Genomic DNA, 16,209 nt, shown 5'->3' with positions numbered 1-16,209 from the left:
CCTCAGCCTCCCAAAGTTCTAGGATTACAGGCATGAGCCACCATGCCCGGCCTGTATAATTCTTTTTAAAGTATTTTTCTTCCATATTTAGGGTGTGGAAAGTGAAACAGGAAACAAGAGTAAGTCTATTTCACAGCTTTATTCTCAGCCTTAATGCCAGGTAATCAACACATATTTGTTGAATTATTAACTAATGATAACAGCAATAGAGCGCTTTTTAAAAAAAAAGGACAGAAATTCATGCTTAAAATTGCACAATTGGCGAGGCACAGTGGCTCACGCCTGTAATCGCAGCACTTTGGGAGGCTGAAGCCGGCGGATCACCTGAGGTCAGGAGTTTGAGACCAGCCTGGCCAACATGGCAAAACCCCATCTGTACTACAAATACAAAAAATTAGCTGGGCGTGGTGGTGTATATGCCCACAGTCCCAGCTACTCGGGAGGCTGAGGCAGGAGTATCGCTTGAACCTGGGAGGCGGAGGTTGCGGTGAGACAAGATTGCACACTGCACTCCACCCTGGCTGACAGAGTGAGACTGTGTCTCAAAAAAAAAAAAAAAAAAGGACAGAAACTGCACAATTATGATTCCAGGATGATCAGTAAATTAAGGATTTTAAACACACATAACCACAGCAATACCTTGAACGAAAGACTGAAGAGAATTTCTTTGTCTGCTAAGATTACTTGAAAAACAAAAGAAAAGAAAAATGGTTTAAATTGTTATTACAGAAGGACAAAACCAGAAAAGGAGAGCCTGGAAGAGGAACAAGACGGTCACTTCCATCTCTTCCTAAAAAGACACAGAAGGCTTCAATGCCTTCACTGTTGTTTTGGATTGGAATGGTGCTGCAATGGGAACTGCAAATACAAATAAACATGAAAACAACAAATGCAGATGTAAAATAAAGACATGCTAGAAATCAAAGAAACCGACCTCTACCAGACACACCCAGGTCTGGGTGTACCTTTGCCTGTTCTTCCCGACTTGCACAGCCCAAGCAAGGTGGAAGGAGAAACATAACAAAATGATACAGGAAACCAGAGCAGAGGGTCTTGGAGCATAAACTGTTAAAATAATAATATGAATAACGGGGAAAGGAGAGAGATTTCACTTCCCACTAGCAATAAGTGAGCTCTTTTTCTTAAGTGGTAACTGTTAACAACTGAAAGACATACATAATAATCACAAGTTATAAATGTTCTCAGAAACTCCCTGGTTTCAACTATTCTATGACAAATATCTGCAGAGGGACCTCAGCATCTGCTATGAAGTTCAGGGAAAAGTAATTCTAACCAATGGAGCTGTGCCAAAATATCACCCCTGGGGTCTGACCAATTAAATGGCTGCTTCTTAGTGTGGAGTTTAGGAGAGATGACAGATTGAACACCGCAGCAGAGAAACCTACGCTTTCATTTCAACCCAGGCATTCTGCCCCAAAGGGTGAGTCAATCAGGAAACAAAGCAATTCAGAGTAAAGTCTTCTAACAACGCTGAAAACAGAATAAATGGACCTGCAGTTTAATTACAGCAGGATCCTTCTTCCATCGAAACTGATGACAAAGCTCATCAAGAATAAAGAGACTCTGATCCCCCTACTACTCTGGTGCAGGAAAGAGGATTTACCAGATAAGCTCTTCTGGACCTTCTACTGAAGAAGCTGCTTTCACAAGATATTATCACAATGACTGACTAATGGGTAACCAGGATTTTTTTTAAAATGAAGGCAGGGACTAGGTGAAGGGGTTTCTGGCACTCCAATGCACTGGGAAAAGAAGGCATTTCCAGACAGGAATTCTATCTAGGCTCAAAATTATGCAATTTACCTTTCCAAAGTGGACTGCACAAAAATTACTGCAGCCAAATGTACCATGGTATAGAATGAATTCTGGTGTTATTTAACTCCTTTAATTAAAACCTGCTACATTGAAAAGATAATTGAAAGGATTAAAATAACGCATGTCAAAGCATTTAACCCAGAGCCCAGCAAATAATGGATGTTCAACAGAAATTGGCTGTAAATAATTTAAAGAAAGTACTTTTTTAAGGTTATTTTTGTTGTTGTTGTTGTTGTTTTAACACAGAAAGGCCCATTAAGGTTCTTAACTTTTTTATTTTACTTAGTTTTCAGACAGGGTCTCCCTCTGTTGCCCAGACTGGAGTGCAGTGGCATGGTCTCACTCACTGCAACTTCTGCCTCCTGGGCTCAAGTGATCCTCCAACCTCAGCCTTCTGGGTAGCTGGGACTACAAGCGCAAGCCACCATGCCCAGCTTTTTTTTTTTTTTTTTTAAATACAGAGTCTCCCTCTGTCACCCAGGCTGGAATGCAGTGGCGTGATCTTGGCTCACTGCAGCCGCTGCCTCCCAGGCTCAAGCGATTCTCATGCCTCAGCCTCCCAAGTAGCTGGGATTACAGGTGCCCACCACCATGCCCGGCTAATTTTTGTTTTTTTAGTAGAGACGGGGTTTCACCACGTTGGCCAGGCTGGTCTCGAACTCCTGACCTCAAGCAATCCATTCACCTTGGCCTTCCACAGTGCTGGGATTATAGGCGTGAACCACTGCACTCAGCCCATTAAGGTTCTTTAAAAGGACGTTTATCAGTTCTATTCCTCTATCTATCTGCTTTTTAAAAATTTAGGGGCCGGGCACGGTGGCTCATGCCTGTAATCCCAGCACTTTGGGAGGCCGAGGTGGGCGGATCGTGAGGTCAGGAGATCAAGACCATCCTGGCTAACATGGTGAAACCCCGTCTCTACTAAAAATACAAAAAATTAGCCGGGAGTGGCGGTGTGCACCTGTAGTCCCAGCTGCTTGGGAGGTTGAGACAGGAGAATGGTGTGAACCAAGGAGGCGGAGCTTGCAGTGAGCCGAGATCACGCCACTGCACTCCAGCCTGGGCGACAGAGCGAGAGTCCATCTCAAAAAATTAATTAATTAATTAATTAAAAAAATAAAAATTTAGGAATAAATTTTAAAAAAAATTTAGGTATGCCAATACCTCTAATCAGGTTCAGTTTAGTTTTTGAACCACTCCTCTAAGAATTAAATGACTACAGTTCTTCCACCAGTTCTTAATTATATAATCCCTTGAAAAACTTCTCAGAGGTGGTCAGAGTGGTCCTCCTTGCAGCCCCAGGCTGTTAAATCTCTTCCCAATTCCACCCCATTGCTAATGAGTTTGTTACTCCCCACAACCCTGCAGTCCAGCCAGTTTAGAATTTCTCCCTTAGCTCCTCAACTCTTCTCTGCCAAATTCAAAGAATGAACGTATGCCTCCGGCCTCCACCTGATGCACTGTAATTGCTTGCACTGCACTGAAGTCAGATAGGATTTGGTGATAAATCCAGGATGAATTCAGACTAAGCACCCCCTTCCTCCCACAGACCTTTAGCTTGGTTTGATGTTTGATCTCAATCTGAAAATTATGCTGACTTTCTGAAATGTTTTCTGCTCCTGCCAGGAGGATGTGATCTACCCAGTATCTACGCCAAGCAGCAGAAATGAATGGAGATTTCTAGTTCTCTTGGTGTCACAAAAACCTTTGTATTTTCACCATATTCTCTCCTTGCCAAGAACACCTGTGTTCAGACTAGCTTCAAGGTTTTACTATTTGCCTATATCCCACAACAAAATGCAAAATGCCTCATATTCCCACCCTTTGATAAGAGTCAAGAAAAAAGACACCTGTGCTGATAGCAGAAAGGCATGTTGTTCTCACTGCTTTCACACACAGTCACTAGACCATCCACACTGAGATATGCTGCTACTTTACCCTTTTGCTCCTGGAATTACAAAGTGGAAGGACAGATGATTTTCTCTGCAATATGGTAAGGGTACAGAATGCACACACACACACACACACACACACACACACACAAACACATTATCAAAACCTTTACCTGTCCCATATTATAGTATGAGACCAGCAGAATGGACCTGGTTCAAGTGGTTGTGATAATCTACAAAGATCCTGAGATGACTCGAGCAGATGGTTATCCTATAACCAATCCAGGCCTCTAATGAATGTAATAGAGCAGATTTCACAGTAGGAAGCAATGGGAAATGGGAGGTGGGTTCAGAAAATAGGGGCTGCTGAGATTGTTTATCAGCTGAGTGACCCCAAGCAAATTACTTACTTAATCTCTTCTCCAGAGACTTGCCAAGGGGTGAAGCAATTCAGCAGCTGGCATTAGATGCAGCCTCCAGTACTCAAAGAGAGTTTGAATTCAAAGACTAAAAAAAGTTCACAAACACCCGGTAGTCATTTGTAAACCACCACACTCAGAAAACACTCAAAAGATAGGCTAAAAATTCTGGAAACCAACAAAAGCAGACTGTTATTTAAAAGAATGGGCCAGGTGTGGTAGCTCACACCTGTAATCCCAGCACTTTGGGAGGCCGAGGTGGACTGATCACCTGAGGTCAGGAGTTCGAGACCAGCCTGGCCAACATGGCGAAACCCTGTCTCTACTAAAAATACAAAAATTAGCCAGGCATGGTGGTGGGCACCTGTAATCTCAGCTACTCAGGAGGCTGAGGCAGGAGAATTGCTTGAGCCATGGAGGCAGAGGTTGCAGAGAGCTGAGATCATGCCATTGCACTCCAGCCTAGGTGACAGAGTAAGACTCTATCTCAAAAAAAAAAAAAAAAATGGGCCTGTTGTAGTGGCTCACACCTGTAATGCCAGCTACTTGGTGGCTGAGGTGGGAGGATCACTTGAGCCTGGGAGATCAAGGCTGCAGTGAACTGTGATTGCACCACTGCACTCCAGCCTGGGTGAGAGGGAGACCCAGTCTCAAAAAATAAAAATTAAAAAATAGAAGGTGGTGGCCAGGTGTGGTAACTCACACCTGTAATCCCAGTACTGTGAGAGGCCAACAGAGGAGAATCACTTGAGGCCAGGAGTTTAAGACCAGCTCGCAGCCTGGGCAACATAGCAAGACCTCACTCTGGTGTCAAGGCTGGACTGTAGTGATGCACTCTTGGCTCATTGCTGCCTTGACCTCCTGGGCTCAGGTGATCCACCCACTTCAACCTCCTGAATAGTTGGGACTACATGCACATGCCACCATACTCAGCTATTTTTATTTTTGTAGAAACGGAGGTCTCACTATATTGCCCAGGTTGGTCTCAAACTCCTGGGCTCAAGTGATCCTCCCGCCTCAGCTTCCCAAACTGTTGGGATTACAGGCATGAGCCACTCCCCAGGCACTACCAAAAAAAAAAAAAAAAAAAAAAATTAATTAAAATAAAAGGATGGAGGCCAGGCACAATGGCACATGCCAGCACTTTGGAAGGCCGAGGCGGGCAGATCACCTGAGGTCAGGAGGTCGAGACCAGCCTGACCAACATGTAGAAACCCTGTCTCTACTAAAAATACAGAATTTGCCAGGTGTGATGGCACATGCCTATAATCCCAACTACTCTGGAGGTTGAGGCAGGAGAATCGCTTGAACCTGGGAGGCGGAGGTTGTGGTAAGCCAAGATCGTGCCATTGCACTCCAGCCTGGGCAACATGAGTGAAATTGTCTCAAAACAATAAAAAACAAATAAAAAATAAAAGGATGGTGAATTATAGGCTAAAATTTCCCATTGTTATTTAAAAAAATAGCCAAACACAGACTGAATCCCATATCTACCAAAAGTAACATCAACAGTCAATTCAGTGGCTTCATTTTATAAACCATATGGATGCAGTACAGTATAAACTAGGATAAACAACCATGCCCAGGAAGAAAGAATGGTCCCTACAAGAAAGACGTGCATATGGGTAAAGGCAAGGGCTGTAAAGGACTAGTTATGTTAGCTTCTTTTCAAACCCAAAATGGAGACTTCTTCAGCCAAGCTCAAATACTAGAAGTCTTGACTTTTTAACAGCACCAAGTTTCAAAACACAGGCACACGAGTTACAGTAGACAAACACATCCTGTTTGCACTTGACTTCCTGTTTTGGGCTATCTGATCTCTTTCCACTGCTGCACCCTAGACCTTCAACAAGTAGGTAACCTTTCATATCTGCTGCCAACTGGTTCACTAGACAGTATTTCAGTGACAATAAAGTACATTATTATATGAGTCAGGTAAAAGATTCACCTAACAAGCACCAAAAACCAATCATGAGTGTCTAAGACACTTTCTGGATTTCCCATGCTTCGTACTGACATCTGACTTAAGCAATAAAAACTTAACACAAATAGTGCTGAGATAAGGAAATAAAGCCTGAAACAAAACTTCGAATATGAGGGCTGGGAAAAAGAGCAAGAAAAATTGAAAATGTTTTAATAATTAAACGTTGGCCCCTTTTCAAATGCAGAAGGAACAGATTCCCAGAAGGGAGTGACTGAGACAGTTAAACGGCCCTTTCGTGAACACTGCCTCAAATCCAACCTGCTACCAACTGGACAAAGTCTACTTTTCAGCATTGCAAAAGCCTTCAATTTTAGACACCTAAAGCCTCCACTTCAAGTGTAACTTTCCACTACTTTCAAAGATTTGGTGGTTTCCCAGGCCACATTCAGTTCTAGAAGTAAACACTGGGCAACAAATACCCCAGCTTAATGGACAAGTCATTTAGCCTCTTTGGGTCTGTTTTCTCATCTGGAAAACAGGAAGGTTGAACTACACTCATCTCTAATGTTTTCTCCAGCTGTAGAAAAATTTGAGGATTCAATATTAACGGTTAGCAGAAGTTTCTGTGGTTTCCTGCATTATTTCTTTGGTCAAATAAGATGCCTTTGACATCCCACATCCCACACTGTGAATAAAATGCCCTGATCTACCTCCCCAGTACCGGAAGATTTTTTTTCCCTTTCCCTTTCACTTGAAACATGCATTGGAAAATTTCCCTCTTGAAAGCAATATACTGACAAATTTTAAGTACTGTTCTTTATACATGGTCTTTTATTAAGATGTTAATGTAATCACCAGTCAATTCCTATGCTGCTCATCTGATTCATGGGGGAACTCAAGCCACAAAAGGATGGGGAAAATCTGACCAGCAGCATGTGGCACACCCACATAGTGACTGCTAATGAGGAGAGAATGAGGCAAAATCTGGGTAAAAAAAAGGGGGTGGTAAAGAGAAGTTCAGTGAGTCAGTGCAAGGGAAAACACAGGTTAATAGAAAAGAAAGAAAAGGAAATGTGAAAGGAAGAAGAAAAGCAAAAAAAGGAAGGAATCTATAATAAACGATGAGTAGAAACTTAAAAATCTGAAATTCTGTTCAGTTATTCATTCATTCATCCAATAGATATTGAATGCCCACTATGTGCAGGGAACTGAACTAGATACTAGGGGAAAGACAAAGGTCAACCAGACAGATCTGCTCAGTGAGGCCATGGTCTAGTAGGAGATAGGTATGTACACAAACAACTATAATAGATGGCAGAAAGTGTAATGTGCCACAAAGGAGACATAAAAGAGAATTCTCTGCTATGAGACTCAGGAAGAAGTGATTACTCCCAGTGAGGGATCAGACTAGGGAGCCTTCATGGGAAGAATGACATTCCAAGCCAAAAGCACAACAGAAACAAGGGTACTCAAGTAGGAAATCAAGATCATACAGGAGCAGTGAGTAACTGGCAATAGCTAGTGATCCAGAGAGCCATGTCTAAATTGGATAGGTGGACTGGAGCCAGACTGAGTATTCAGAAATTGGCATTAGTATCTGAATTTAAGTCTAGTGGAAGAGGAAGGGGACAGGAAGGAGTTGATGGACTAGGAGCTGGAGGAAACTCAAAAACTTAACCCATAAAATTAAGATAATAAAATCAACACAAAATCAATGTGCACAGATATGTAAAGTTCCTCCAAAGAGACAGAGTATCTTCCAAACCAAAAGCAAGAAGAGGACAAAAAGGCTTGGATGACTATATTAATACACGGGTATTTAAACAAAGAATGTGACCACATCTAAGACTGATTAACAAAGAAATCTGGAAAAATCTAGAAAAAACAGGGAGGGGCATTTTGACGCCAGAACTGCCCAAAGCCAAGAAATACTAGAGATAGGTGACACAACATCTTCTCTGCAGTGGAACAAGGTTATTTCACAAAGCTTAGATGGGTACAGCATATAGTAGCAGCTAGGGGTAGGGGCTCTTAGAGGCAGAGGGACTTGGTTCAAATCTCAGTTCAGCATCTTATCAGCTTGAAGACAGCTTGGTTTCCTCATTTGTAAATTGAAGATAATTGTACCTACTTTGCAGGAGGATCACTGGGACAATGAAATGCCCTACTGTATGCAAAGTACTTAATACAATACCAGGCATTATGGGAAACAATAATCTTTTTTGTAACTATATTCTCCCCCACAAACCATTCTATCTTATAAATCCATGCTCACCAAGCAAGCTTGATATTATTAAATTTGATTGCCAGATCTCTTGATATTGAAAAGCAATTATCCTAACAAATTCCAGAATCCCGTTAACGGAAAAGGAATCCTTCATTCTAAAATAATAAATTGGCATTCCATTCTGAGCTCAATCACTCAAGTCTGAATACAATCCTGTCTTCAAGACTAATTATTTCCAGGTTCTCCACAAAATACATTTTGTGACCCAAGACTAGACTGACGACACAGTGACCAAAATCCTGAGGGGTCATCCTGAGAAGCTAGATTGGCATCACCCTGGCCAGCCCTACCTAATGCCACCCTCGCTCTACAAGCTAACTTGTATAATACTTTCCCATACTTCTCCTCCACCTTCCACCCCTGTCATACCCTTCAATCAAGCACTATAGTGAAGCACTTTACCTTCCTCTCTAACGGTGTAGAGGTCAAATATACCATCTTATCCATTTTTGCATTTTCCTCCATATCCCAATATAACTTGCATCAAAAGAACCACAATAAATATTTACTGTAAAACACAATTTTGCTTAACAACACAAGCCATTGCATTCCACCATTCCCACAAGCTGAGGCCTCTGATTTATTTTTCCCACATCAGATGGGTAATGCACTGACTTTGTAGTAACAAGGCTTGATGGAGGCACATCTCATACATGTGCATGAAAATCCAATCATTACACTTATGAACAACAAAATAATCCCCTTTCTAATTTACTGAACTCTTACTCTATCCTTATCTTCCCCTCCCTCCCCCACCTCTCCATTCCTAAACTGCCAGATTATTATAGAAAAATCAGAAGACTTTATTTAACTGGGTTGCTAACAAATTCATACAGCTGGGGCTAAGCCATCACTGGGCTCTAAAAACCTTTCATTCCTCTCTAGCTGATGTCCTGATAGGGCTTTACAAAGAGCAGTGTCATGCAAGGTTTAGGAGCATGGGGCCTGGGTCAGACAGAACTCATAGTCTTCTTTCTGTGTGACCTGTTAAGGTGATTAATTCCCTAAGCGTCATTTTTCTCATCTGTAAAATGAAGTACCTAAAAGAGGTCATTCACACAAATCCTTAACACTAACACAGTGACAGGCTTAGAGTAGGTGCTTAGTAAATACCGATCCAACAGCTTTTTTTTTTTTTTTGAGATTGAGTCTTGCTTTGTTGCCCAGGCTGGAGTGCAGTGGCACAATTTTGGCTCACTGCAAGCTCCACCTCCCGGGTTCACGCCATTCTCCTGCCTCAGCCTCCTGAGTAGCTGGGACTACAGGTGCCCACCAGCACGCCTGGCCAATTTTTTGTATTTTTAGTAGACACGGGGTTTCACCGTGTTAGCCAAGATGGTCTCAATCTCCTGACCTCGTGATCCACTTGCCTCGGCCTCCCAAAGTGCTGGGATTACAGGCGTGAGCCACAGCGCCCGGCCAATGGTCACCAATGATCTTCTGATGGATAAATGTGTGATTCTTTCCTATGTCCTCAACCTTCATGACTCCCTGAAGCCCCATGCACCCAAAACCTACCCAAATTCTTCATTATGAAGCTGTCTTCAGAGGGTTACCAAGAACTATGGACAGAAATATAACTTTAATTAAGCATTAGGCCAGGTGCGATGGCTCACCTGTAATCCCAGCACTTTGGGAGGCCAAGGTGGGCGGATCACCTGAGGTCAGGAGTTTGAGACCAGCCTGGCCAAAACGGTGAAAACCCATCTCTACTAAAAATACAAAATTAGCCTGGTGTGGTGGCACACACCTGTAGTCTAGCTACTCAGGAGGCTGAGGCAGGAGAATCACTTGAACCCAGGAGGCAGAGGTTGCAGTGAGCTGAGATCATGCCATTGCACTCCAGCCTGGGCCACAAGAGCAAAACTCCATCTCAAAAAAAAAAAAAAAAAAAAAAAAAACATTAATCAGGCTGGATTTTGACGCATTTCCTTGTAACCGAAAGTCACACAGCACTAGACACTGACCATTTGCATCCCTATTGTTTCTAAAGATAGTATCTCTGACATTAGAAGCATAAGGCTTTTTTTTAAGAATTGCTTGAGATATTTTTCAGATCCCAAATTCTGGTAAAACAGCTGATGCCAACCAGTTTGAAGACCCTCAGAGAGAAATAAAATCAGCATAATACAGTTTTTTCATCTCCGGGTCCCATTACTTCACCTTTCTCTCTCTGACCACCCAACAATCTCCACATTCCAGCCCACTCCAAAATCCTTAAAAACCCTAGCTCCAAACTCCTCAGGAGGATGGATTTGCAGTTCCCTCTCATCTCCTCATTCTGCAGCCCAACAAATAAACCCCACCCCCAGGTCTTGGGTATTGACTTGCCACACATCAGACAGCACACTTACTCTGGATACACTTGAATTCCCCTTACAGACTCCTTCTCCCACACTGGCTCCCACTGCAAGTGTGGTAGCCTGACTTACCTTTGACATCAATGACCACTCTTGCTCCCTTATTTTCCTTCCCTGGTTCCTTCTTTTGCCCCCTACATAGGCCCTAGGGTTCTGTACTCCATACTCTTCCTTCTTCCTTTCCTTCTCTAGTGAATTTTACTTCTACTTTTTTTTTTTTTTTTTTTTTTGAGACAAAGTTTTGCTCTGTTGCCCAGGCTGGAATGCAGTGGCATGATCTCGGCTCACCACAACCTCCGCCTCCTGGGTTCAAATGATTCTCCTGCCTCAGCCTTCTGAGTAGCTGGGATTACAGGCATGTACCACCACGCCCGGCTAATTTTGTATTTTTAGTAGAGACGGGATTTCTCCATGTTGGTCAGGCTGGTCTCAAACTCCTGACCTCAGGTGATCTGCCCACTTCAGCCTCCCAAAGTGCTGGGATTACAGGCGTGAGCCACCATGCCCAGCCTGGTTCTACTTTTTAAATGCATCCTGCAACTATCCCGTTCTATGTCCACTGCCATACCCTGTCCTATCTGCCATGATCCTTCTCAAGAAGGGAGACAAACACTTCCTTACTGGTCCCTTCTTTGTGACTCTCTATTCTCTACAGAGTAGCCAGGGTAACCTTTTATTTAGAAAAAGAATCTTTGCTTGTCACTTTCTGTTTTAAGCCTTCAATGGTGTCCCACCACCCCTTTTTTTTTTTCTTTTTCTTTTTTTTTTTTTTTGAGACAGAGTTTTCACTTTTGTTACCCAGGCTGGAGTACAGTGGTGCAACCTCGGCTCACTGCAACATCCACCTCCCGGGTTCCAACAATTCTCCTGCCTCAGCCTCCCGAGTAGCAGGGATTACAGGCATAAGCCACCATGCCTGGCTAAAATTTTTTATATTTTTAGTAGAGATGGGGTTTCACCACGTTGACCAGGCTGGTCTCAAACTCCTGACCTCAGGTGATCCACCTGCCTCAGCCTCCCAAAGTGCTAGGATTACAGGTGTGAGCCACCATGCCCAGCCCCACCACACTTTTGAGTGAAGGCTAGACTCACTATCTAGCCCACAAAGTCCCCATGTGATGTGGGCTCTGCTTGCCTTTTCCACTTTACCTCATGCAGCTCTCCCACTTCACTCACCTTGCTCTGTCCTTCGGTCACCTTCCTTCAATTCCTCAAAAATTATAAATTATTTATTGCCCCAGGGCCTACAAACTTGGGTTCCTTTTCTGGCTGAAACATTCTCCCTAGCTCTTTTCACAAGACTGGCTCCTTCTCAGACTGCAGTTCACCTTCCCTATAACATAGCTGTCTGGCACACAGTAGGAGCTTACCAGGTATTTGTGAAAGGAACAGATTTCACATTCTCCAGTCAGGTAACTCCCAAAAGTGAATATCTGGAATCAATCTCACCCTTCAGATCAGTGCTTCATTTCTAAATGCCTGCTAAATTTCCATACCTCAAACTTAGCATACTAGATATAAAACCAACTCTTCCATTTTCCCAAACCAGTTTCTCCAGTTTTCTGAAATTACATGAGCAATATGATCCAGTTTCCACTTCAGAACAATAAATTTCCCATTCATTTGCTCTACCTGTCCAAAATTCCAATCACCTTTAAAGCTAAATTCAAATATCACTTCATTCAATCATGCATTCAATCAACCACTTATTCATTCAACAAGTACTTACTGAGTGCCTTTTATGAGGCAGACACTATGTTAGATACTCGAAAGCAAAGCAGATGTATTTTTTTCTATTATACATCAAACAATCATATAAATATTGAATTATGAACTAAAAAAAAAGTAATGAAGGAAAAATGCCAGAAAACATGAGAAAAAAATGAGAGGCATCAAGAAACACTGTTCTGATGATGGGCTGATTTAATGAAATATAATTTACACTAGGCAGACTGGAAAGAAGAGCATGCTAGATAGGATTCAATCAAGTCCTAAAAGCAGGAGAGATGAGATCTATCTCAATGTACATATCATCTTGCCTTACATATTATATCTATCTATCCCCCCTCCACCATACTCATTTTACTGATAGTTACCTGAAAGAAAGGACATAGAGTGTCTCTTATGTGCCAACACAACACCCCCAGGAGACACTGAGTCACTGGTCTGGTACCTAGGAGCTTATGCTTGTAAAAAGCTCCCAGATGACTCTATATGAAGCCAAATTTGTAAATCATATGCCCAAACTACCCATTTAATAAACATATATTGATTATTCTTTCATGAAAAATCTCTAAGGTCAGTGTGGTAAATTGTATCTAAAATTGGTGGTAGGCCAGGTGCGGTGGCTCACGCCTGTAATCCCAGCACTTTGGGAGGCCAAGGCGGGCAGATCATGAGGTCAGGAGTTCGAGACCAGCCTGACCAACATGGTGAAACCCCGTATCTACTAAAAATACAAAAATTAGCCAGGTGTGGTGGCAAGCAACTGTAATCCCAGCTACTCAGGAGGCTGAGGCAAGAGAATCACTTGAATCCGGGAGGCAAAGGTTGCAGTGAGCCGAGATTGCGCCACTGCACTCCAGCCTGGGTGACAGAGCGAGACTCTGTTTCAAAAAATAAAGTTGGTAGTAATAATCCCAACCACATTGCATGCCCTTTTGCAATGTGATTTTTACCCTCTATCCTTTAGAGGTGAAGTCAATGTCCCCTCCTCTTGTATCTGGGCTATAATTGTGACTTACTCTGACAAAAAGAATGGGGCAAAAGTGATGATGTATGACTGCCAGGCCTAGGTCTTAAGAGATCCTGCAGCTTCCATTATGGCCCAGCCACCATGTAAAAGGAGCTCGAGCTAGAATTTTTTTTTTTTTTTTTTTTTTTTGAGACGGTCTCGCTCTGTCACCCAGGTTGGAGTGCAATGGCACAATCTTGGCTCACTGCAACCTCTGCCTCCCGTGTTCAAGCAATTCTCCTGCCTCAGCCTCCCAAGTAGGTGGGATTACAGGTGCCCACCACCATACCCAGCTAATTTTTGTATTTTTAGTAGAGACGGGGTTTCACCATGTTGGTCAGGCTGGTCTGGAACTCCCAACCTCAGGTGATCCACTCACCTCGGCCTCCCAAAGTGCTGAGATTACAGGCATGAGCCACTGCGCTCGGCCACTCGATATAGGTTTATAAGTGATGAGAGACCAAGAAAGAGAACTCACAGAGAACCAAGATATCCCAGCCAACAGCTAGCTCCAAAGGTACAGACATGTGCAGCCTTCTTGGATCCTCCAGCTCAATCAGCATCATATGGGACAAAAAAAATATGTCCTCCTTTCCTGAATTACTAACCCACAAAATCATAGGCAATAAAATGGTTGTCATGTTATGCCACCAAAAGTCTTCGGGTAATGTGTCACACAATAGACAACTGAAACAGTCAGAAATTCAACACTCTCTTGGGCAGTCATTCAAACATTTCCCCACTTTGATGATCAAAAAATTCTTTCTCGTATTCATCAAAATTGTTCCTCCTTCAATTTAAGACCATTTCCTCTTAAATCTTTGAAGTTCATGAAGAATAATTAATAAAAATCCCTCTGGCAAAACTATTCTTGTATTTGAAGATGATAATGAAGTTATCCCTTAGCTTTTCCCTCTCTAGGCTAAAATCTTTCCCCCCTTTTTAAAACTTATAATGATAAGACCTATTTTTCAACCTTTTAATCGTTTTAATTGTCCTCTCAAGTATGAGAGACCCAAAATTGAACACCATATGCCAATATCTAACAAAGATTATTTCCTAGCTCTAATGGTTCAGCTTTTTATAATGGAATTTCTCATAGACCCAAATATGGCATTTTAGCACTCCAAAAGTTGTAAAGTGATCTAAAAAGTTAATTACTTACTATAACTGTAAAAGGTTTTCTGCCCTTAACACTCAGCTTACTCCATTTTGGGATGACTGCTTTCACTCACCAGCCTGGTTTGATACTCCACCAGGGCAGCAGGTTTTCACAACTTCCAGATATTTGAAGTATAAAAGAAAAACTTGAGAGGTTGGAGTACGCACACCATTAATTTCAATCAAGGTCTCTAACCACAACCAGGGCCTTCCCATAGGTCAGGCAGGTTCAGAGTACCTCCTTCTCCTACCTTGATGATAAAGTGGCCTTGTAAAAGGCAAGACCGTTAGCACTTGCCTATCGAGCAAAGGCACCATTTCTGTGGAACCTGATAGAGTATATTTAACTACTATATTAAGAGACAAACCAGCTGCTTAATGCAGTGTAAGAACCATGTTTTCTCTCTGAGTCTTACCTGAATGTATATATGCTTTGGTATCAGACTAGCTTTATAATCACTGGTAAAATAGGGATAATAAATAAAGCCTACCCAACGCAAATAAAACCATATGAGGGAAATAATTTTGTAAAACACCATAAAAATGTCGTGATATTGTGGGACTAGATCTCAGCAAACCCTTTAAATCTTCAAATTAACTTTGAATGATTACTTGATGGTGGCAGGTAACACATATAAAATAAGCAGCCATGGGCTCATGTTCATCAAATAGGAATGAAAAACCATGCCATCTAACAAAAAAGCTTATAATACTGCAAAGAATAACGGTTTGGGCCCGGAGATCCACGTCAGCCACTCTCTCTGATGGTGCCAAGCTCTAGTCCAGGGACACCAAGTTCAGTCAAAGAACTCAACAGTCTAGTGGAAGAGACAGACAGTGCTGTCTGTCAGAAAAGACAGAGAAGTCAGAGAAGATGCATATATGAACTAAGTGTCCTGAGGGATGAGTATCTTGCCAGTTAGAGAAGGGAGAGTCCATTGGGAAAAGGCAGAGTCCTAAAAGACAGGGTATATCCATGGAATGTTAACATGAGAAGTTCAGTGAAGCTGGAGAGGAGAGAAATGGCCAGGGGAGAGGGAGATGAGATGGTTAACAGCAACATGTAGGAAAGAATCCAACTGTGAAAGCTTTTAGAAGTCAAGCTAAGTGGAAAACAGGGAACAAATGGCACCTTAAATGAAAAGATTAGATGTGGACTTTAAAAAGATAACTTGGGCAACAATATGGAGAAGATAGGAGCAAGGAAAGACTTATGGAGGAGTGGCCATTTGATAAGGGTCTGAACTAGGAGTTACAAACTCAAATTCCTAGAGGCAATGCAGGTAAAATGCTAAGTCTTCAGTGTGTAAGATGTCAGAAAATGGTGGTATCTGTAATCTTTGAAGAGTACAGGCCTTCTCTCTGATGGTGCCTAAAAGTATTCACACACAAAATTTTAAGCCCTTAGGCTGATTGATTGATTTTTGGGATGGAGTCTCCTTCTGTGCCTAGGCTGGAGTTCAGTGGCACAATCTCGGCTCACTGAAACCTCCACCTCCTGGGTGCAAGCAATTCTCTTTTCTCAGCCTCCTGGGTAGCTGGTACCACAGGCACTGGCCACCATGCGTGGCGTGCCTTTTTTTTTTTTTTTTTTTT

General features: G+C 42.4%; 1 protein-coding gene and 1 non-coding gene across 25 annotated transcripts in view; both read right to left on the bottom strand.

Annotated features, from left to right (window-relative positions):
• The window catches only part of RFFL (ring finger and FYVE like domain containing E3 ubiquitin protein ligase), an 80,892-nt gene that overhangs the window by 36,417 nt on the left and 28,266 nt on the right, over nt 1-16,209 (bottom strand). The window lies entirely within an intron of this gene.
• On the bottom strand, nt 8,951-9,057 carry LOC112206189 (small nucleolar RNA U13). The gene has a single exon (XR_002940387.1). It is a non-coding gene; the product is annotated as a small nucleolar RNA U13 (small nucleolar RNA).

Source organism: Pan troglodytes, chromosome 19, assembly GCF_028858775.2.
Source record: "Pan troglodytes isolate AG18354 chromosome 19, NHGRI_mPanTro3-v2.0_pri, whole genome shotgun sequence".
NCBI lineage: Eukaryota > Metazoa > Chordata > Mammalia > Primates > Hominidae > Pan > Pan troglodytes.
The sequence above is the reverse complement of the archived record's forward strand: the minus strand, read 5'-3'. Positions and strand labels throughout refer to the sequence as shown.